This window comes from Macaca mulatta, chromosome 1 (genome assembly GCF_049350105.2).
Source record: "Macaca mulatta isolate MMU2019108-1 chromosome 1, T2T-MMU8v2.0, whole genome shotgun sequence".
NCBI classification, from domain to species: domain Eukaryota; kingdom Metazoa; phylum Chordata; class Mammalia; order Primates; family Cercopithecidae; genus Macaca; species Macaca mulatta.
The window spans coordinates 32,920,320-32,944,208 of NC_133406.1; the positions used below are offsets into that span (position 1 = coordinate 32,920,320).

General features: G+C 44.3%; 1 protein-coding gene and 1 long non-coding RNA gene across 2 annotated transcripts in view; one reads left to right on the plus strand and one right to left on the minus strand.

The window, feature by feature from the left end:
- Window positions 1-23,889, minus strand: part of TNR (tenascin R) — a 425,227-nt gene that overhangs the window by 149,993 nt on the left and 251,345 nt on the right.
- On the plus strand, window positions 7,788-17,009 carry LOC144338109 (uncharacterized). The gene is made up of 2 exons (XR_013411928.1): window positions 7,788-13,194; window positions 16,740-17,009. It is a non-coding gene; the product is annotated as an uncharacterized LOC144338109 (long non-coding RNA).

Here is a 23,889-nt window from a genome sequence, read left to right on the forward strand (position 1 = left end):
CTTTAAATATATTAACTCATTTCATCTTTACAATAGGTGCTTGACACTATTACCTCCATTTGACGGGCAGAAAAAATTAAGGTTTAGAAGAGGTCAAAAAATTCCTCAAGATTACACACAAGGTAGTGCTGGGATTCAAACTATGGGAAATTCATTCTCAATCTCTGGCATGTTCTCACTCCGTGTTGACTCTCTGGCTCCCTAAATGGTTGCCCAATTGCCCCCTCCTTTGAGATGAGAAAGACACTCTCTCCACTGATGGTCTAACTCTGGTGTCCTTGAGCAACTTGGGGCAACTATTTTCCTACTGTTGGGTTAGAATACATTCAGAGAGCCCTCCCGGGGCACCCCTGACAAGTTTTTCCCCACCAACAATGCGGTATTCCCAGGTGGAGCCTGACTTGCTTCAGTCTCTCCCATCTTCGGATGATTAGGCTGCTCACGTGGGGACTCTCCAAGTGGGTGAGGTAGACTTCACCTTGCTCTCTTCCCTAGGGATTTTAATCCTGGCAACCGATCACCTCAAACTCAGCTCCCTAAATCCTCAAGTTTTCCATGAGCCCCATCAGCAACTTTTGCACAGAGACCTGCTGGCTGAACGTGGCAGCGAGTTCTGAGGTTTATATTCAGATCGATCCCACATACTGCCTTGATGTCAAACTAAAATAACAGCACTGCTTGGCTACTCACTGATTACTGACTCACAGAGGCAACCAAATCCTCAATCTGATATGTGGGTTTCTGAAGATCTTATCATGTCCCTCTGATATGCTTTGTGGCTGGTAGGTTCCTTTGAAAAACGTCCCAGCTGCTGTGGGTAGCCACATTTTCCAGTTACTTCTGAACCAAGCTAATGAGGCATGCTAATTTTGGAAAATGCATAACCATCCACAAATCTACCTCAAATCTCCAGAAGTAGAATTCTGGAGAGATTCTAGGTAAATACTAAGAAGTAGCTCCTGTCTTCATGTTCCTCAGATGGTGCAAAGTGTGGTGGTGATACCAGCCAAGTAGGAGAAGGAGCAGAAGGAGGAGAGGCAGGAATGGCCACAGGGACTCGTCTGCCCATGTGCACTAATGAGGCCTTTCTCCCAGCCTCAGAACTGACAGTGACCCAAGGACTCCTCCTACATGTCTCTGGACTGATCCTTGGCTCCATTCTCCAGCTGCAGTCAGGAGTTGGATGTGCCCTGAAGCCTGTGCTCACTGCAGAATTGCTGCATAAAGTCGAGAAGGCAGCACCAACAAGTGGCCCAGGGAATGTGATGAGCAGAGGGAGGGATGAACATAGTAAAAAAAAAAAAAAGAAGAAAGAAAGAGAAAGAGAGAAGGAAGGAAGGAAGGAAGGAAGGAAAAAGAGGGAGAGAGAAAAAAGGAAAGAAAGAAAGAAAAGAAAAGAAAAAAAGAAAAGAAAAGAAAGAGAGGTAGAGGCGGACTTTGCCCTGCTGATTCCACAGCCTCATTTATAGCCTATTCCTCCTCTCTGGTCATAATGACTTGACTCATGTTTACTGAATGATAACATTATGCCCAGCACCATGCTGAGTACTTTATGACATTCATAGCTTAGTTCCCACACGCTACATGAGGATTTTGGAGAAAGGTTAAGAGGCTTACCTGAAATCAGATGCTAATAAATGAGAGAGGCCAGATTTGAATTCAGAACATACCCTCCAAAGCCACTATTCATACTGCCTTTTTTTCTGACCTACCTCTTTTCTCCAAGTGCCTAATGACTTAAATTCAGTCCGGCCTTTTTTTTAGCTCTTTGAGTCTCATTTCACTACCTTATGTTAAAAACATATCCTAGATCACTTCTTATCCCTTTTATTAATCAAAACTTACATGGTTCTGTACTTATTCACCCAAAGGTTGCCTTTTTCTGACAGAATAAACTATTTTCTACTAAAGTGTTATTGACTAACAAGAGTAATCTGTAACTTTGAACTGAAAACCTTCTGTGTTTTCACTGTGTATTAGCATGTTTTAAGACCAAGCAGACATAAATTTGTAAATTTTAGGCACTGTCTGGACCAGCGAGAGAGAAAATATAGGGTTAGGGAAAGGACATTGGGACATTCATCCTTGCACCCTGTGAATAACATTATCTTACAGTAAATGCTCAATAAATGTTTGCTGAAAAATTACTGATTCAGTGAATGAGGGAACAAATGAATGAATATGAATTATCTAGACGAGATTCAAGTATGTGGTAATACTATGCCTGGTCAGTAGAGGCCACTGTTAACATTTTCCAACATCTGTGCCTGAAAGGAGAGCCTGGGGTATGGAAAATTCTCAGTCATCCTAAAGGTTGATTTTGGGCATAAGATTCTGAGATGAGTTCCAACATGCTCCCTTCCATCAGTAAGACACTCATTGGAGGAACTTTCAGGTACAGACAAGGGATTATCCCTTCTGCTGCTTGGAGAGGACAGGACACTTTCCCAGACTGAGGATGGCCAATGCAGCTGAGGCGTCCACAACACAGTGGAATGAGTCACAGCCCTGGAAGAATAATCAGAGCCGAATCCTGATCAGACTACGTGCTTGTGGCTGACTTGGAAAACAGGGTGGTGGGTGGGCCCATGGAGGGATTGACCACTGGCGAAGTGGTGGGTTTTGCTTTTTTGTGTATCTTTCCGATTGTAGCACTACTAGAAGACAGTATTCCAGGTCATCCTCAAGGTCCAGTCTTACTCTGGTATCCTGGATAGGAACTTGGGAATCTAGATTGACACAGAACTTTTCTCTAAGAACAAGCACACTCTTCTGCCCAGAAAGCACTGTCCTGCTGCCTCCTGCTGGAAGTTGGGGATCATATCTGTTCTGGTTGTCATTCCTCTGTACCAGAGCCAACTGAATAGTGTCTAAGGGTTGCCTCCTCTGTGAAGCCCACCTGATGCACTCAGCCTCCACAACCACACCCTGCCTCGTGTTGTCACATTACACACCAACCGTGAGGGGTAAGTTTATTGTCATGTTCTGGGTATGTAAGCTGTGAGTTCTTCAAGGGCAGACACAGTTTTCTTTTATCTTTAGGTGCTAGCAGCTAGCACAAGAACAAGCACAAAGTCCTTGATAAATGTTTGTTGAATGAAAGAACGAGTGAATGAAGTCCAGTAGGCTGCACTGTGGTTATCCGAATCAGCTTCCAAGATGACCACATTAATCAGACCTATTTAACTGGCCTATTATTTATGTGAAAAAAGTGAAAACAGCTCTTCCCAGATTTCGCTTTTGTGTCCTGTCTAGGAGACCGGAAGGGGATAAAACTTTTCTTGCTGAACATAATGAACCAGAGTTAATTTTATCCATGTTAGTTTTGGGCTCTTGCACACACAACAGGAGACCCTTAATGGCCATCCAAGTTGTATCTTATTAAATTTAAGAAGATAAAATGAATCGCAGGAACCATAAGCTCATATGCTACTACGGGCCAAAGAGGAACATGCTGATTAAAGTTTATTCAGCAAAGAACAGTAACATTCTGTATCTCAGGCATATGAAAATAAATGTATGCTGAGAATATGCCCTGAGAAGGTGAACATCTAGCCTGACACTTCATAATTATCAATTGAGTATATTAATAGGAATGAATTAACTGGCTAGAAACAATGGAATAAATGAAGGCATTAAGACCCCTCTGCTCCCTTCATGATTGATTATAGGAGCCAAACTCACTGAAATTTCTCTAAGGTTCTATAAAATGTGAGGCTTGTACTAAGAGAGTAGAAATTCAAGCCTGTCACCCTCCCTGGGCTTTGTCTGTGCACCAGCACAACAAGGAGAGGTACCAAGACCTCACCCAATGGAAACCTCACCTGGTGGGTGCTCCTGGGGAAGTCTGCCATTCCACTTTGCAGATCAAAGTGTGTCTTGTATCAAATGGGAAGAGGGGTTGAGCGATCCCTCCAAACTGAATTAGGGATTGCCTGCAACTCAACTCACTGGGGACTCATTTCAAGTCAGCTCCCTAAACATTTTTAAAACACTTTGTGTAAGCAAGGAGCTATGCCAGGCACCAGTGGTAAACATATGAATGAACAGGCTCCAGTCTGTGCCTTCAAAGGCCCTGTAGTCTACCGGGAAAGACAGGCTAGTCAAGAGATGGTTAAGACATCAGGTGTGGTAACTGTTATGAGAGGTGCAGTGAGGGCCTAGGGAAAGGGATGCCTGACCTGTCTGGGCTCAGCGAGAGAGGTTAGTGGAGGAAAGCTTTTTAGGAGCAGAAGGAGAGGACGTGGAACCTGGGCTGAATCTTAGGATGACTTCAAAGTGTATATCAAGGGCACTGTAAAGGCAGGTGGGGCAGGGACAGGAAACATGTCCCAGCAGGGGCTCCTTACCTGTAAAAGAATGGAGGCCCCTTCACAGACCTGCAAACACTTCAGTATCGCTCGGACATGATGGGGAGACAGGAGAGCGAGTAAGAAAATGGGCACAGTGTAAATACAAGCCAGAAGGAAAAGGGCCTGGATGTTAGGAGTTTGCAATTGATCCTGAAGAGAAGAGAGAGGCACCGAGCGATTCCATGACAGATGGGAAAGGAGGCTGCTATTGGATTTGATCCTTCGTATGCAGGTTAGAGATGAGTTATCAGGGTTTGATTTTGAGCCTTGAAGGGCTCAAAACCAAACCCCAAGGGAGCCAGATGGTGGGGGCTGGGAACTATGAGTTTGAACTGCAGTACAGGGCCTGTGGCTGAGCATCTCTGAGGCTGGAGGACTCTTGGTTTTTGTTTCACTCTGCAGGGTGCACTGTCACCTACCCCTCTTACTACCCATGTCACACACACACGACTGTCCTGGGACTCTTCTGCAAAATTTCCATTGTTCCAGCACTACCCTAACCCTCACCCCGTGGTGCTGGCCAGTTCACTTGTCCATATGCCCCCACTGCACTGTGAGCTCCTTGTGGACGAGGACCTTGTTTGCCTTATTCAACACTGAGTCCCTGGTACCTGGCACTGTGCAGTGCATGCAGAAGGTGCACAAGAAATAATTGTTCAGTTGTATGAATGGAAATTAGATGAATAAAAGGTCACTTAGCCCCTCATGCCTTTATTTACTTATTGGGAAAATGAAAACCATCTCTGTGCTCGTTTCCAATAATGAAACTCTCCATTCCAACCATCCACAATTCCTAAGCCTATTACTTTTCCTCTCTCCAACCCCACATATTCTTTTTATCCTCTTCCTTCTTTTCTCTCTACACTCCCACTCTTTCTCTTTCTGTGATTCTTGCTGTGTCTCTGCTGCTCATGTATTATGTTCCAGTTCTTCACTTTACCTTGGTGTTCTTATGTACTAAATGTCCTTCCCTTACCTTTCCACTCTTTCCTTTTGCAGTCCACCCTCCCCTGGCCTGTGTCTTGTTTCCTGGCTCTTCTAGTCTTTCTCTCTCTCTCTGTCTGAGTCTTCCCTGCTTCTTTCCATTTATTCCTCCTTCCCTTCCTCAATTGTTTTTGTTCTCGTGAAATTTCTACTAACCTAATTTCCTGTTTGGCTTTTAGCTCCTGGCATTTGGTTCTAACCGACCTCCAGACTCTTTTCTCTATTTATCCTGAACATAACAAATTGGTGATGATAATGGTACTGATGCTATTTCAGCAAAGAATGGAATAAAGATGCAGAGATGTTTTTGAAGGGACTGGCAGGTCAGCTGTGGACGGAAGAAGGAACACCACTTAGTTCATCACTGAGAATAACCTGTCCTTCGACGGAGCTTCAGAGAGTTTGTGAGCATATGATGAGCATCTGGAACTGTTCCTTCCAGAAAATAATATATCAGAAGGCAGAAAAATAATTATGTTTCCCTCAATGATTCTGGCAAAGATGTTTGCTCTCCTAAAGGACCTCAAGGCACTCATAAAACTAAGAAAACTGAGTTAAGTGCTTTTTATTAAACCATTAAGAGATTTTATTCAGCTAAGACAAATGTCTTCACTGAAGGATACAGAGTTTGATAGTAGAGAAAACACCCAGATGAAAATGTGTCTGAATAAATTAGACTGATGCATTTGGCATCTCAGGCTCCAAGTGTCTGATTCCCTCCTTCAGCCCCAGTCTGCTGGCCAACCAAAAAAAAATCTCTAATGGTGGATTCACAGAGTCTGCAGGGTAGTAGGGAGCAGGCATGAGACAGCTTGACAGCACTGGAAGTTTCCCCCAAACTGCAAACAGCTTTGAGGACAAAGACATAAGTAGCAAAGAACGCATTTTATTTCTTTGATAGCCGTTGGCTCCCAGATCTCCCTGACCTTGTCCCTTTCAGGGACCAAGCAATAGGCCAAGGAACACACAGGACATTGGCAAAGAGAAAGGTGGTGGGCACAGTCAGAAATAGGAGAACTTACATTCAGTTTCAGGGTCCTCAAATTTCTGGTCTGCCACTAAATACATAGAAGGTGTGGACTTAGAGAAGATAAATTTAAAGGCAGATGAATTTAAAGACACTCACTCCCAGCTTTTCCTGCCACACATGCTGGATCCTTTATCATCCTAGAAAAGATTCTTCTGGGGATATCACAGCTCTCCCCCCACTTTTCAAGACAGAAAAGGAACTGGCCATGGGAATCTTGTATGCCAAGGGATTTAGTATAATGTTTATTTATATAGAATAAAATTGAGCCAGGCACTGTGAGCTTGCAACAGCTCAGACTAAATAATAGTAATAGCTAACATTTATTGGGTATTTACCATGTGTCAGGCACTATGCCAAGCATTTTACATATAATTTTTTATTTTGTTCTCACAACAGTTCATGAGGAATGTATTGTCATCACCATCCTTCTGCTGAAGAATCCAGGTTTAGCGAAGTGATTTAACCTACTCAAAGTCACTCTACGGCAGTGATCCCCAACATTTTTGGCACCAGGGACTGGTTTCACCAGAGAAGACAATTTTTCCATGAACTAGGAGATAGAGGACGGTTTTGGGATGAAACTGTTCCACCTCAGATCATCAAGCATTAGGTTCTTTTTTTAAAAAAATTGTACTTTAAGTTCTGGGATACATATGCAGAATGTGCAGGTAGGTTTGTTGCATAGGTATACATGTTCCATGGTGGTTTGTTGCACCCATCAACCCGTCATCTACATTAGGTATTTTTCCTAATGCTATCCCTTCCCTATTCCCCCACCCCCTGATAGGCCCTGGTGTGTGATATTCCCCTCCCTGTGTCCATGTGTTCTCATTGTTCAACTCCCACTTATGAGTGAGAGCATGCAGTGTTTGGTTTTCTGTTCTTGTGTTAGTTTGCTGAGAATGATGGTTTCCAGCTTCATCCATGTCCCTGTAAAGGACATGAACTCATCATTTTTTATGACTGCATAGTATTCCATGGTGTATATGTGTCACATTTTCTTTATACAGTCTATCATTGATGGGCATTTGGGTTGGTTCTAAGTCTGCTATTGTGAACAGTGCTGCAATAAACACACACATGTATGTGTCTTTATAGTAGAATGATTTATAATCCTTTGGGTATATACCCAGTAATGGGATTGCTGGGTCAAATGGTATTTCTGGTTTTAGATCCTTGAGGAATCACCACACTGTCTTACACAATGGTTGAACTAATTTACACTCCCACCAACAGTGTAAAAGCTTTCCTATTCCTCCACATCCTCTCCAGCATCTGTTGTTTCCTGACTTTTTAGTGATCGCCATTCTAACTGGCTTGAGATGGTATCTCATTGTGGTTTTGATTTGCATTTCTCTAATAACCAGTGATGATGAACTTTTTTTCATATGTTTGTTGGATGCATAAATGTCTTCTTTCGAGAAGTGTCTGTTCATATCCTTTGCCCACTTCTTGATGGGGTTGTTTGTTTTCTTCTTGTAAATTTGTTTAAGTTCTTTGTAGATTCTGGATATTAGCCCTTTGTCAGATGGGTAGATTGCAAACATTTTCTCCCATTCTGTAGGTTGCCTGTTTACTCTGATGATAGTTTATTTTGCTGTGCAGAAGTTCTTTAGTTTAATTATATCCCTTTTGTCAATTTTGGCTTTTGTTACTATTGCTTTTCGTGTTTTAGTCAGGCATTTATTAGGAGCACGCAACCTACATCCCTTGAATGTGCAGTTCACACTAAGGTGCACGCTTCTGTGAGAAGCTAATGCTGCCACTGATCTGAGAGGAGGTGGAGCTCAGGTGGTAATGCTCACTGGCTCACCACTCACTTCCTGCTGTGCAGCCCAGTTTCTAAAATGCCATGAACTGGTACCCATCCATGGCTCAGGGGTTGGGGACCCCAGCTCTAAGGCATACTCAGTTGATGATCTTCCCAGCATCCTTTGATTTTGGACACTGCTTGCCTTATTCCTTCTGGAAACTGCTTTCTCCCTTTTCTTCCACCCTACCCATGTGGCTACCATGGTTTTCTGTGACTCTTCCCATGGCCAATCATCCTCCCCTCAAAGCTAACCCCATGCTTTGGAGTCAGACAGCCTACGCTTAACCAAAATTCCATTAATCCCTGCTTCTGTGATCTTGAGCAAGGTGCCTGCTTCCTCATGCCTCAACTTCATCTGAAAATGGGGATAATCACAGTACCCACCACCAAAAATTTTGTGGGAATCATTGTTCAGGTAAAGCATTTTGCACTGTGCCTGGTACATGGTAAGTTTCCAAAAAAATGGTAGTGCCTCTTGTTTTTAATACCAAATGGAATTGTAACTTTAGTTATTATTCTTAATCTTATTTATCACTTATCAGGAATTTAGTATGTCTCTCTGATGGTACCTTGGATTTTGAACTTGCCACTCCAGGACAGAAGGTGTGTGCAGGAGAGTGTGTGGATGGCTGTGAGTGGGCTCAGGTGGGCCTTGGGTGAGAGCATTGAGCTATTTTCTGGCAGGCATAAGGGTGGTTCCAAAAGTAAGAGCTAGTAATATCTTCAGGAGACTTCAGTGCACAGACTGCCATTCTGTGCAAACTGTGAGGTGGGGTGCAAGAAAGCAGAGAGGCAGATTGATTTTTAAAAGGCTGAACTTCCAAGCTGTTGTAAGAAGCAGCCAGCAAATGAGAGATCTATAAACCCCGGGAACATGCAGTGCATCACTGGGAATGGTGCTGAGAGATGGATTAGGCATTGAAAATGAGTACTTTGCAGAACAAAGAAGTTTTTATATGATGTCAGAATCTAGAAATTCCCAAGACTGTTTTTTATGGGCAAAGTTAGGTGGGAAGGGAAGAATGGAGGATGAAATTAAATTTCTTAAAAGGATCACTACTGAGGATTAAATACTGGTTGGAAGAGAGGCTAGGAGCCAGATGTGATTTGGGAATGCAGTGAGGGGCAATGGAGGGGAATAGATTCAATACAACCCTGCCCACTTTCTCTACTGGGCTGGTAAATTGATTTAGGGGGAACTAAGCAGGAGATCCTGAAAGGCCCTGCACAGTCTTCGGTGGTAAGTTGGGCCTAACTTTAAATGCCTCCAGGCATTTCTCTCCAGGAAAGTCACTTGGGTGAGGACACTGGTTATTGATCCCCAGCTGCCACCAAAGTTCTACTATGCACTAGTGCACATGTCACTCAAGGAAAAGCAAGAAGATGAAACTCCCAGAATCCCCCTGCCACTGTGAAAAGCTCATATATCAAGTGAGAAACAGGGAATAAGAAGGGAGTATTTTTGCCAGGTCCCAGAAGGGTGGATGGGGCAAGGATTGTGGAATAGGTGAGGGAGGAAGGGTGCCAGGACTTTGAGAAAAGGTCAGAATGGATAGAAAGCTTGGAGTAAAGGAACAGTAATCCTGAGGACAAAGGAATGTTCAGAATTCATGGGTTTTGAACCTGCAAGTGAATTTAAAGTCTACCACAGGTAGGTCCTGGTGAATGTGCCACAGCCCCAGAAATTCAGGTCACTGATTTTTAATTTACTTGTTGGCAACTATACAATAGTTTAGATGCCCTTTCAACATTGTAAGAGTGGAAAAAGGTGATATGATCATCCCTGCTGAATATGTGGGCAAACGAAGCCTCCCTCCAAAAACTTAGCAGTCCAAGATCACACGGGCCAAGCCAGGAATAGAACTTAGAACCTCTTGAATTCTAGCTCGTTCCCTTCCACTTTGCTCACAAAGGGCACATCCACTTCTGAGTGCAAAACTCATGTGGTCCCAGGTACTCTGCCATTTCATGCAAGAAAGACTGTTCCACTCCACAGATGGAGGGTAGCTGTGGTCATAGCTGCCATCCTCGCTGGGGAAAAGTTAGGGGCTTCTACAGTCACCTCTAGGGTCTGTACAAATATTTGGCCATCCCAAACACCCTGTGAATCATGGTTGTTCAGCCAAGCTGGATGAGGCAAGCTGGACAGCATGTAGTGATTTCCTTCAGAAGGGCTAAGACTACAGTGAAGAAGGCACCTTCCTGGGGAGACCACGTAACCTTTTTCTCTGCCCTGTGGTCTCTTTGCCCTGGGAGACCTGAAACACTAAGGCTCATGGGAGGAAACTGTTAGCTATTTGATGTTGTGAACATCAACAAGAGAATGGTGATAGCAAGCTGAATGCCCTTGTGTATGGCATGCTTAGCGTTTAATAACATTTGCCATTCGGAGTCTGATATTTCTCTGAGTTTTACATCTGTCATCACTTTTTAGAAAGTTGAAATCCTACATACATACATGCAAACATATACATATATGTACACACATACTTTTTTCCAACTTCAACAAAAAGAACTATGCATTTTCAATCTGTGTTATATAGGTTTCTTATGACAATAATAAATTCAAATACCTGAATAGCCAAGACAATCCTAAGCAAAAATAACAAAGCTGGAGGCATCAAGTTACCCAACTTCAAAACATACTAGTAGGCTATAGTAACCAAAACAGCATGGTATTGGTACAAGAACAGACACATAGACCAATGGAACAAAATAGAGATCTCAGAAACAAGATTGCACATCTATGGCCATCTGATCTTTGACAAGCCTGACAAAAACAAGCAATGGGGAAAGATTCCCTATTTAATAAATGTTTCTGGGAGAACTGGCTAGCCTTATGCAGAAAATTGTAACTGGATCCCTTCCTTTCACCATATAAAAAATTAACTCAAGGTGAATTAAACACTTAAATGTAAAACCCAAAACTATAAAAATGTTAGATAAAATCTAGGCAATACCATTCAGGACATAGGCACAGGGAAAGATTCCATGATGAAAATGCGAAAAGCAATTGCAACAAAAGCAAAAATTGACAAATGGGATCTAAGTAAACTAAAGAGCTTCTGCACAACAAAAGAAACCATCAACAGAGTGAACAAACAACATACAGAATGGGAGAAAATGTTTGCAATCTATCCATCTGACAAAGGTCTACTATCCAGAGTCTATAAAGAACTTACACAAATTTACAAGAAAAAAACCAATCCCATTAAAAAGTGGGCAAAAGACATGAACAGACACTTCTCAAATGAAGACATTCATGTGGCAAAAAAACATATGAAAAAAACCTCAACATCACTGATCATTGGAGAAATGCAAATCAAAACCACAATGAGTTACCATCTCACACAAGTCAGATGGCTATTATTAAAAACTCAAAAAATATCAGATGCTAGCAAGGATGTGAAGAAAAAGGAACACTTTTACACTGTTGGTGGGAGTGACAATCAGTTCAACCATTGTGGAAGACCATGTGGCAATTCCTCAAAGACCTAGAGGCAGAAATACCATTTGACTCAATAATCTCATTACTGCATATATACCCAAAAGGATATAAATCATTCTGTTACACAGATACATGTATGTGTATGTTTATTACAGCACTATTCACAATAGCAAAGACATAGAATTAACCTATATGCCTATCAGTGATAGACAGGATAAAGAAAATGTAGTATGTATATACCATGGAATAATATGTAGCCATAAAAAAGAATGAAATCATGGCCCTCACAGGGACATAGATGGAATTGCAAGCCATTGTCCTCAGCAAACTAATGCAAGAACAGAAAATCAGTCACTGTATGTTCTCACTTATAAGTGGGAGCTGAATGATGAGAATACATGGGCACATGCAGGGGAACAACACACACTGGAGCCTGTCAGAGGGGAGCTTGGGGGAGGGAGATCATGAGGAAGAATAAATAGCTAATGGATGCTGGGCCTAACACCTAGGTGATGGCATGATCTATGGAGCAAACCACCATGGCACATATTTACCTATGAAACAAACTTGCGCATCTAACATATGTACCCCTGAAGTTAAAATAAAAGTTAAAGAAAAAGAAATAAATTCAAATATTAATTTTCCTTCTTCTCTTCACAGAATCATTTTAGCATGTAACCTCCTGACTTCTTTACCTGCTTAGGCTGAACTCTGATGATTTAGTCATTTTTACAAATGAGCAGTAAAGGGTCAGAATTACACAAGTTAGTGGAAACATCCAGACCTTCTGAGTTAGATAGTGCACTTTCTACCATAGCACAAGCATCTATGTAATTATGTCTAAATTTCTAGGCCCAGATTTTTTTTTTTTTTTGAGGCAGAGTCTCGCTCTGTTGCCCAGGCTGGAGTGCAGTGGTGTGATCTCAGCTCACTGCAAGCCCTGCCTCCCAAGTTCACACCATTCTCCTGCCTCTGCCTCCCAAGTAGCTGGTACTACAGGCGCCCACCACCATGCCCGGCTAATTTTTTGTGTTTTTAGTAGAGACGGGGTTTCACCATGTTAGCCAGGATGGTCTCTATCTCCTGACCTCATGATTCACCTACCTCGGCCTCCCACAGTGCTGGAATTACAGGTGTGAGCCACCGTGCCCAGCAAGGCTCAGACTTTTAAATGATATACTTTTCCATAGTTGGTTCCATGAATTATTTAAAAGTTTCATGAAGAAAGACCACTCATCGTGAGCCAAAGGCCATTGATGGCAATCAGACAAGGGATCCAAATTCAGGCCTCCTAGTAACCATTTCCATAAACAACTTTGCTTTCCTGCTCAATGAGCAAAGAGATTTCATCAAAATTTTGGAGGAAAAAAGGGAGCATTTATTCTTCAGTCTTTCCCCCCTCTGGAGAAAGCCCAAGTTTGTTTTGTCTATTGGTTTTGAATATTGCATGTGCTACCATCATTTATGAGAGTCATTTGGTGATCAGATTGCATGTCTCCCTTGTTTAGGTAGTTCTGCAGATGGATTGGCAGTTGCTCGCATACAGCTGTGCACATCTGGCATGCAGGTGGGTTTTCTGATAGGCTAGCTTGCTTACAAAATGATTTCTTCTGGGAATGAAGAGGAGAGATTGCCCAAGGCCTGAGATGAAGCTGTCCACAAGCTTGGACACTGATTTGTTTCTAACAATGGTTTTCTGAGCAGGGTAGTTTGGGAAAGATGATGAGAAGCATACACCTAGAAAACGAGGGGTCACAGTTCCCATCCTCAAAGGCGGGTGTGTGCTGAGGCCTAAGTTGGTTTTGTGGGGGTGGGCCTGAGAGAGTTTGGAGAGTTAATGCTCTAGTCAAAACTGTATCTATGGATATTTATGGATGAAATGACATGATAAGTTAGAATTGCTTCAAAAAAATCCTATGTGGGTGTGTGGGGGTGTGTGGGGAATGGGGTTTATGGATGCAACAAGAGAGATGTTGGGTTGATGATTTTTATAGCGGAGTGATTAGTACATGGGGTTCATTGACAACTCACTCTATTTTTACGTATTTTTGAAATTTTCTAGAATAAAAAATTAAAAACAAAATCTGTTCCTACATATGGGCCTCCAGAAGCACAATTAATCCCGGTAGGCCTCTTGTTAATTCCAGGTAGTGGATGGCTGGTAGGGTCTAGGCATGGACACAGGCGATAGGAGGAGCAGGAGGTGGGTGGGGGGTCCCTCACACAGCCAAGGGAGGGAGAGTGGACTTGGCGTGTTTCTCCTGTGACACGTTATTCTCTGCTGTACCCGTCAGAAGGCAGGTGTCGTTTCCTCATGCTCCATAGCTGTCCCCTCTCCTCTCCTCTTCTCCTTGGCAATCTCTCCAAGGAGCTCAGGGTTGCATGGGGCCTAGAAATATGACCAGAAAAGGGCTGGTAGAAACAAAATGGGTACTAACGCCACATTCTGCACATTCTGTCAGAATTCCAAACCTAATCTAAGGTATAGCCCGAGAAAAGGAGAAAGGTGAAAGAGAACAGAAAGGTGACAAAGTAAACTGAGAAACCGAGGAAGTTTTAGAAGAAATGCTCATCTTTTGGGAGAGAGAAATGCTCATCTTTCTGGCCATCTCCTTGCTAACAGAACATAGAGATGCCCAGCAGAAGTGAGGGGTGAGTGCCTCAGGCCACCAGAAGAGAACTGGGCGGCCTCTCTGGCCGTTGATGTGCTGGTAGCAGCTGGCTCTGCCCCACGCTCACCAGGAGAAGGTCATCCTCTGGATTTCTCACAGCCTTCGTGGAGGAAGCAGCGGCTAGCTTTCCATAGGAAAGCCTCTGCCAGGCCCCCTTCTGGACCCTTCCAAAACCAAAAGTGCTCTGCACCAAGCTCCTAAATGACCTTTCCATTCCTGACTCCAGTTGGTGTCTATGGTTAGCTTCCCTCCTTTCCTCCTGGGGACACTAAGGTCTGGGGTAGCGGCCCTGGAGCCACGCCACGGGAGCCAGTGCCTGGGCAGTGAGGTGAGAGCACCAGCGGCTTCCAGAGAGTCCATATGGCTGCGTGACCACGAATAGCTGCACCGACTCGAAAAGGACGCCCACTCCTCTGAAACACACTCTGTGTGCTTGAGTCAGACACATTCTGTTCTCTCCATCCTGACGGGAGCCTCCGTGAGATCCACTCTCAGTCGAGGGGTCTCTACAACCTCTCTTCTTGAACGCCCACTCTCCCAACCTGTTTTTCTTTGTATCCGCTGCTCTCCCTGTGTCTTCCTCCCGCCTCTGACTCTATCCTGCACCCCCTTCCCATCTCTCTGGTCTGTGCCTCCCTTCCCCTGATTCCTCCCACCAGCCTGTCACTGTGCCGCCCTCCTCTCCCTTCCCCACCCCGCCCCCTCCTGCCCGCTTCTCTCTGCTCCACACAGCTGGGCTCTCTGGGGATGTGGCTGTTTGGACTGCAGTTCTATGGGCACAGGTGGCACTGGCAGATGCAAGTCCTTTCCATTCATGTGGGTAAACAGTAAACATTACATTAAAATATTCATCAGCAGGCCCTCTGTCTGAATGTTAATCTGGGGCCGGAGCTGATTCATAGTCCCCGGCACCAGCTCCTGGGCAGAGCCCAACAGTGACGATGCAACTCTGCAGCAGTAGAGTGGTCAGGAGAGGTCGGCCCGGGAGCAGAAGCATTGATTTTACATTTGGTTTAAGAGTGATACACGCTGGAGCTTTCTGGCCAGAGAAACTGCCTGTCTGCCTGGGGAGGAAATGCTTTTGTAGGTCAGTCACTGCAGCTGAGCGCGGCTGGACCTGAGCAGACCTGTAGAACAAGCAGGTATCTGACACTGGGCTCCTGGTCGCCTGTTTATGACTTTCGTATTTTTATGTCTGGCTATGTGCAGAGTGCTAACAAACCCGGTGGCTCCTTAAACACCCACTGGTGATCCATTTGCTCTCTGTCGTTAACAGTGGCACACCATGTATCCATTCCATTTCACAGTTAAAGCCTAGGAATCCTGTTGGATTCTGGACAACGCCTCAATGATATCGAAGAAAAATCTAGACTCTTTCTAAGGGATAGATTTTTGGAGGAAGGATGGCACACAGTTCTCAGTGTCTAAAACATTTCTTCCTCAGGAACTTCTTTCCGATAATGAATCTAGATCCCTTGTACTCCGGAAGAGTTGAAAATGGGTCAGGCATGGTGCTCTAGGTGAGACTCTTCATGTATAAGAGACCTCTGTTAGCTCACACACTGTCTTCAGCATTCACTTCTACAGTCACGGCTGCATTCATTCATTCATTCATTCCTTCATTGCTCACCCACTCATTTATCTGATGACCATTTATGGATTGCCTGCCCAGTGACTCATACTGGGCCAGGCAAGGGTGAAGAGATGAGTTGTCCTCCCGGCCTGCCCTTGAGAATTCACAGTCCAGTGCAGAAGAGAGACAGATACATCATGCACAGGGCTAATTAGTCAGTGCAAAGAGCTATGGGAACCTAGATGAGGGAGTGACAACACCTCACAGATGTTGTTTCAAGAGATTTTTGAGCTCCTCAAAGGCAAAGATCCTACTGTAGTCACATGTTTAATTTTAGTGGTTGCACAGTGCCTGCTTCATAGTGAGTGCTCATGGAATGTTTGTTGAATGAATGAATGAAGGTTGTTCTTAGGACACAAAGATGTGAAAGATGATCCCTGCTATCCAGGAGCTTAGCTTTGTTGGGGAAACAAGAAATTATTGAAGGCATGAGTGAGCATGGGGTCAAACAGTCACCTCCTTACTGAGATCTTCTAAATTTGCTTTCTATAATACCCCCACTGTACCCCATACGGGGATATCTAAGCACCCACAAAACTTTACTATATATTGTTTGTTGTCTGCCTCTCTAGCTGGACTACATGGGACCAAGCTCTGGGAATAGTTCACCCTGCGGCCATTCCCTCAGGACATATCCATGACAATTACATGCTGTCTAACTGAACTTGTATATTGAGGCAGAGTGGTACTCATGACATCAGAAGTGCCATTTGTGCAGCGAGAAGCTGAGACCTGCGTCAGGCATTTCACATAGGCAGTCACAATAATCCTCGCACACTCAACCTGTCTCTTTTTGAACTCATTCAGGAGGCGGAGCAGATTTCAGAAGTCTTGCTAGAGTCGCTGAATATTACATTGTGTTACTTCCCCACATCCTGTCACCATGCCTCTGAGAAACACTGGATTATACTGCGGGGAGAGCCTTTCAACATCCTGCTGGCTGATGTTTAACATCCCACTCTCTTCAAGGCATTTTGGAATCGATGTGAAGAAGTCTTTGCATTGTTTCTCTATATAGAGAAATTCATGTTCTCGTGAGTTTTCCTGTTATTAAAATAGAAAGGCTCATCACTTTTATTTTTTGAGTGCCTGATTCCCACAGATACTAAAAAATGATATCTGTGTCCCTGCTATTTTAATACTCCAGTATATATGCTACTGAGGTCTGTTGGAGCCTAATTCGTCTCACTAATTTAAATACCTTTCACCAGGTATTCCCCAGCTTCTCCTTGTTTTCCCACCCTGCCAATCTGTGTTGATGTGCTACATATGTCTCTCTAATAACCTGGGTGGGAGCTCAGCGCACACATGGCTCCTTATTCCATGAAATAAGTAAAAATTAAAGTGCTGGCTGGCACGCACTCTTCTTGGTGACTCGGGGCTGCCATATGCAGAAGCATCTCTGGCACTGTTTACTGAAGTCTCTCATTTTCTGTCTTGCTGGGATCTGGGAATACTTTAAATATTCAGCTCGAGGTAGTGCTTAACATTTATTAACTGCTGATTCTGTGCCAGGCACCGGGCAGGGCATATCCACATTCATCTCACCACCCCCACGAGACCATTCTGTGAGGCTATAAAATGGTCCTCATTTTATAAACAAGAAACTGAGGCTCCGAGCTGAAAGGAACTGGCTCCAAGTCTCCTAGCTGTTAAAAAGGGACACAGGAGTTCTCATCTAACCTTCTGTGTTTTATAGACATCTGTATAGGGCTTACTGTGTTCTAGATGCCACCGTAAACATTTTACAAACATGAACACTTTTAATCCTCATAACAACCCTGTGAGGGAGGTAGTATCTGATGCTAACAGATAAGGAAACTGAGGCATGGAGGGGTGGAATCACTGCCCTCATTTATCTAGCTGCAGCACTCTGCTGCCTCTCCCCCATAGGTCCTAGACTTCAAGTCATGCCTGTCCAGGCCAAGGGTGTTAGAGAGGATATCCCAACAGAACAAAGCTCATCCTGAGGCTAAAAAGCTCGCTCTTTTCTGATTTTCTTAATTGTGATACTAATTGCACAGCTGTCTAGGCATTCTTCTTTTCCTCCTTGCTTTCTTTTAATAATCCTTCAGGGAAAAAAAATAGTACTTACAATCTAATTTTCCAGAATGCATACTTTGCGGCCAGCCCTCCTTTTCCTCTTCTCTTCACTTCCCCTTGGTTTTGGTTTGGCGTGGGAGCAGAATCCGCTAACTCTGAGAGATCATGTGCTCCTCCGCCTGCCCCATCTCCCTCTCTCTCACCGTCAATTACAGCAAATGTCATTAATTTGAAAGGCAAGGGACCAGGAAGAATGGATTTTGAATTAACTAGTTCAAATAATCTGATATTTTTACTGGAGCATGACAGGGTATCCAGTTAACTGGGGAACAACAATTGCTTCCAATTGTGCATTCTCTTGGATAAACCGATATCTGCTTAACAAGGTTTTTCTGTAAAGGGCAATCAAATAGTCATTTGTGTTTCACGGGGCTTCTGAGCCTGGATCCTAATGCCTAGGGCAGCTGCTGTTGTGTGTTGTGTTGTACTGCCCTGTGGGAGAAATAAGTTTCCACTTCATGCAAGAAAGCATGCTTCTGGGACTCCCTGGGGCTCAGACATATTATCTGCCCTAGACCCTCATCGGTACCATGAGTCGGTTCCTTGGATTCTTTAGTGTTAGGTAATAATCATCAGTGCTTATATTAAACACATCCTGGCTGGGCACGGTGGCTCACGCCTGTAATCCCAGCATTTTGGGAGGCCGAGGCGGGCAGATCACCTGAGGTCAGGAGTTTGAAACCAGCCTGGCCAACTTAGTGAAACCCTGTCTCCACTAAAAATAGAAAAATTAGCTGGGCGTGGTGGTGTGCACCTGTTGTCCCAGCTACTCGGGAGGCTGAGGCAGGAGGATCGCTTGAACTCAAGAGGTGGAGGTTGCAGTAAGCCAAGATCGTGCCACTGCACTCTAGCCTGGGTAACAGAGAGAGGCTCTATCTCAAAACAACAACAGCAACAACAAAAACAAAGCAAAAAAAACAAAGAAAACAAACAAACAAAAAACAAATCCTGCTTGGGTCTTGTAAAATTCCTGGTAGCAGAAATGACTAACGATTCACCAAAATCTGGTGCAACCCCTTGCATAGTAAGAAATTGCTGCCAGGAGCAGCTGCGTCACTACAGGCTACATTATCCAGCCCCCTGGCATTCAGGTCCAGTTTTTGTTGATGGTATATGAGCCTGAGTGGTCTGTGTTGCTCCCAGGATGAGAATGGAATGTAGGTGAGTCTTTCCCTTTCTTCTCTATCTGCTATCTGGATGCAAGGATTCTCAGGACCAGGGAATGGTAGAGCCATAATGCAGAGAAAGAAGCCTTAACCCCTTGGTCATCACAAAGAGGAAGACTGTCCTGCCGATGAGAACACCCATACTGGGCTGGTACGAGAGGAAAATAGCCTTCTCTCGTGCAGCATCTATTTGTTCCCACAGCTCTTGTTAGCCTAACTTATGCACCATCATCCATCCCTCTTTTATTATTGTGTTTTTCTTCCTAGCATAGGCAGAGGAGGTCCATGCCCTAGTTTGAAGCTAAGCAGAGAAGGAATATGGTATTGGGGAAAACCATCGAGGGAGAGCATACATGCTAGAGAGCTGGCAGAGTGCAAGGAGGTGGGAGTTCAAAACCTGACTATATAAAAGTCATCCCCTGGGTAATAACTTAAGTGAGCTGCTTATCTGGTATGGTCAATTACCATGCAGCACATATAACCGTTAGTATCATCATCTATTAATAATATGTGCTATATTAATGTGGTTGTAGCTGCATTTGATGATAGCATTAAACTGTTTGCTCTGCCTTCTGTTGCTCATATTCAGGCTACCACACTTTGTGTAACAAGGTCATTTGATCACACTTAAAAAGAAAAACAACAAGAGAGGCAACATTAATAGGAAAGAAAACCTATGAAAGTCGACATACCACAAAGCACATGCCTCGGGCTTTGGCTCCTTCAAGGTTGATATTGTGTGGGATCTCGCCAATCATGAGTTTAGTTTCTGGCTTGTTTTTGTTTTTGTTGTCAGCTTTTCCTTTCCAAATATATACAGAAGAGGCAAAAAAAAAAATTGCTTCAGAGTAGAAATTGGATATGACATCATCTTCTTCTCCAATTAAAAATTACAAAGGAAAGCATGCCTCATGAGTAATAATAATAATCACAATTAAAATAACTGACAGGTTTGAGTATTTAATATGGGCCAGCAGAACTCTAAGGGCTCCACTCATCACATGCAGGATCGTAAAGTTGGGCTCTCCCTGCAAGAATGATGGGAGCTGACCTGGCTTCTCCCTGCTCCTTGGCCCATCCCATTACCTTTGTTTCCCATGTACCTCCTGCTCAACTTAAGACCTGGGTATATGTTTTGCATGTGCAGCCCCTGTTCACCTTCCTCCACACCCTCCCTTCTGGAACGATCAGACTCTGCACCCCATCTTTAGCAGGTGTGGCTTTCTTTACCATATCCCTTTGTCCTATGCAAAGGTCTTCTTCTGGCTAGGTTTTTCTGGGGAAGAATGGCTAATCAAGAAAATTACTCCTTATAATTAGTTCATCAAAGTGCTCCCCTTATAGCCATCAGATGCCGTCAGTGTCCTGGTTCACGTGCCCTGAAAGTCCTTCTGGAGTGGGTTAGAGTGAAAGGAGAACCTACCTTTATTGTGGTTTCTCTCAGCGGGAAGCACACGGGCCTATTTCTCTCTTTCATTCCCTCTGCCTCTCCTCCCAGTCAATCTACTACATAACTACTGTTGCCCCTACCATATGTTTAGAATAAGACTGAACTTGTTTGACAAGCACAAGTCATGGTGCAATACAGCAGAAAATCTGAAAATGAAAGTATCCCAGAAAATACAATGCCTATGGATGTGGCCATCAGAGTCTAGACTTCACATGTAACTTGCCTCATGTCTCCTACCCCCGCATATGATGATAATTCTGTTCCATGGAAGCCTCAATATACTTGAGACTTGAACCAAATGGGAACAATAGTCAAGTCAGAACAGCAGCCTGGTGGAGCTCAAAGGCTGACTTTTCACCACGTGGAGGACATGAATGAGTCACTACTTCCAGGAGGGATTTTTTAGCTTCTACTATGACACATCAGTCACTTGAGTTTCTCGGAATGAATATTGAGCTCAGGGAGTTGCTTGCTAGAGGGGAAAGCTAAAAAGTGGAGCTCAGGCCTTACAAGTCACATTCTCCTCAGTTTCCATTTTTCTTGTGTGGATGTAGAATTTCTAAGTGGATTTGGGGCCTGGGAGGACCTCCAAAGCCCAGTGGCTCTGACCTAGCTGTAGACCCAGTAACCCCAGGACGCTGTAATAGGCCCAGGTGAATAGAAGCTGTGTGTTGACAACAAATGATGCTGGGAGGAGGGCTGGGCAGGCAGGGAAAACCAAGGCTGGGCTGTTGCTGGGTGACCTTGGGGACAAGTGTGTGTTTGACTTCTGTGCTTCTCTACAAGACTCAGTTAGAGTTTTGTTTTAAAAGCAGAACCAGATGCTGCCTCTGAGCTCAGCTTTAGGGCTGAAAATAAATTAGGAAAAGAGGGCTCCATGCAGCGAGGCAGCAGCGCAAGGAATGCAGCATGCCCTAAAAAAGCCATGAAGACCATGTCACAGAAGGGGAGTCTCCCTGTTCAAAGGTGCTGGACAGAAGAGGTAAGGAGCAGGAGGATGCTTAGCCCTTTGCCTGGCTTTCCCCTTTTAGCAGTTGTGCTGTTAGCTAAATGCGATCTTGGCAAAGGAATAGCCATCCACTCCTAATGGGAAAGGAAGAAAAACAGAGCCAGGCAGAATGGCAATGGGCTTGTGCTCCAGTGGCTTAGAAAGGAGTCCAAGATGGCCCCAACATTTCCATCCCCTGATATACACACCTTGTGTGATGCCTCCCCATGAGTGTGATGAGAAACCTGTGAATATGGCGGGAGATCATGCCCATGATTATGTTGTGTTGTAGGGCAACGGGGAGTTTGTAGATGCCTTTAAGTTCTCTAATTAGTTGACTTGAGTTAATCGAAAGGGGTAAGTCAGTGGACACATTCTGATGTGGAGAATGCTGGAGTGCTATGTTCAGACCTCCTCTTTGGGGCAGACTCATTGAACTCCCATGCAGGGAATATTGACTGTTGAAAGCTCACAGCTGTGGCCCTCACTGAGAATTGCCCTAGGATAGAGGGAACTTCCCCATGCAAGACTTCCCTTTCAAGATCTTTGCAGGGATACAAACTCCTGGCTCCTTGCCTCAATTTGACACAATTCTGATGGGTCATCTTAGTTCCAGAGCTTCCTATAGGGTCAACTGAAGCCTCAATTAAAGCCACGTATGAGTCAGTTTTTCCCACTGCTCAATCTTGCCTTCCTCACCTTCTTAGAGGCCCATCTCCCAAAAGTTCCCCCCAATAAACCTCTTGCATGCAATTCCCTGGCTCAGAATATGTTTTCAGGAAAACAAGTCTAAAGCAATGAATAAGAGTTAGCACAACAAAGATGCAGTGGCGAGGGTTACAGACAGGGAGAACAGCACCTGCAGAAGCCCAGATGAAAGTGAGGCTTTTGAACTTCAGAAGACAGTATATAAATTAACATGGTTGGGAGAGATCAGAAGGTATGAAAGACATGATCAAATATGCCCAAGGCTGCAGGATGGACAGACCCCCTAGATGAACCAAGGATATTCTTTGTTTTTTAAGGGGTTCTGCAATTATCCCATAAATATTGGAGCAGGGCTCGAGTGCCTGACAACAGGATCTTGAAATGTGGTCAGCATATGCTCATCCCAACCCTGCTCCCTGGAGTGTCCACATGTGTGAATTAGAGAAAATAGGATGCCCCACTGCATTGGTGCATGAATAGACACAAGTCCTTATGAACAGCCAGTACACGTTGCTGAGGATGACTGGGAGACCAGAGGACCCATGGCCAAGGGAATGGAAGCCTCTCTAAGATGAGAAGGTACAGCTGAAGGGGCCCCTGGAAGGCTGCATTCCAATAGCAATGGGCCCTGAGGATGGATCCCAACCAAGGACAGAGCTTATGCCTCGGTGCTCAGAGTTTAAGGAAGCGCAGAACCGTGCCCTTTTTCTGTAACGGACTGTAATAGCACTATTCATATGGAAGGAATCAATATATTTTTAGAGTGTTATATTATCATATACTATCTATAAATTAGGTTATTATATATATGTACATGAGAGTACTTGGTAAACGGAAAAAGAGCTGTACAGATGAAAGCTATTCTGTCTTCTTCTATGGTATTTATGTAAATGAGCCAACAGGGATGACTGTCACCTGGAAACTGTAAATCCCTGTACAAATGAGAAGTTGAATGATTAGGTATTTCACAAGGTACCTTGGGCCCCCGGGCAGGCAGGTCCTGGCTTCCATTCCACAAGGGCAGCTTTCTCCCAGCAGAATGAGCGCTGTGTGCAGAGCGAGTGGGCTGAAATCTCATGACGCTCCATTCACAGAGCCGTGGAATAACAGCATTCAAGCTGAGCAATTTGCAGAGAGTAAATTAAGGGGAATAAAACTCCTGTAACAGATCCTGGGAGGAGGGAGGAGACAAAGAGGAAGATGGGGGAGGCAGGCAGAAATTTTTTAGCAATGCCTTCCTTTTGAGGTAATCTGTTACGTGCAGCCTGCAGGGAATGGAAGTTAGGCCAAATTGTGCCCCCATGGAATGCTCTTCCCGGTGGGATGTTGAGTTTACACATTGACAAAGGGCTTCTAGTCTCCAAAAGCCTTCTCCAAGGTGCACCCTCATGGCAGATGCTGCGACGGGCTGCACGGTGGGGTGTACGAAGAAGGCTTATGCCCAGGAGCTCTTCGAGGATTCACACTTGTTTTGCCAATGATGAGGCTGGTCCTAGAAGGAACTGGTCTTGGAAGGGAGTTTCTAGGTTGAAAAATCTCCCT